General features: G+C 27.6%; 1 pseudogene; it reads left to right on the forward strand.

The window, feature by feature from the left end:
- Positions 1-220: 220 nt before the first annotated feature.
- Positions 221-317, forward strand: LOC122127308 (annotated as a pseudogene).
- Positions 318-626: the final 309 nt, after the last annotated feature.

Here is a 626-nt window from a genome sequence, read left to right on the forward strand (position 1 = left end):
AAATGAAAAATATTTAAAATAGTCATTGACAAAAAAATTGCAAATGTGAGCAATCGACCAAACAATATAAGTTTTTTTTCCAATATACACAGAATTTTAGAGAACTAAGATCAATAGCATTTTTAGGAACAATAAGGTTTCCTAGTTACAAAGAGTTAATCAAGGATATATGCCTGTATAAAGACTGCATCATTAACTACTTAAATTTACAGGATACTACATGCTTCAGCAGCCCTTTTACCCAAATTACAATATAGAGATTAACATGGCACTTGCACAAGCATGATATGAAAATGTGTGAAGTATTCCATATTTTTCATTCTTCAGATGCAAGAAATTAAAAACAGTTATTAAAAAATTGATTACACAAATGCAAATGTAACAATAAATGTAATTCATTGATCTGAAAGTTAGTTTGACATCAGTGTACTAAATCCTCAACTTAGAAAGGCCTTTACATAGCATAATCTTTACAAAACTTCTCAAATTAGATATCATTGTCATTTTATCCCAAAGAAATAAAATACTATATACGCCTAGGATAAAAAGGAATCTTAATCTGTTTCTATATGGAATGCTATCTGAAATAACACATTTAATAATGAACCGATATATCATAAAACAAT

The sequence above is a fragment of the Dipodomys spectabilis genome, unplaced genomic scaffold (assembly GCF_019054845.1).
Source record: "Dipodomys spectabilis isolate Male_0828 unplaced genomic scaffold, ASM1905484v1 ptg000298l, whole genome shotgun sequence".
Taxonomy (NCBI): Eukaryota; Metazoa; Chordata; class Mammalia; order Rodentia; family Heteromyidae; genus Dipodomys; species Dipodomys spectabilis.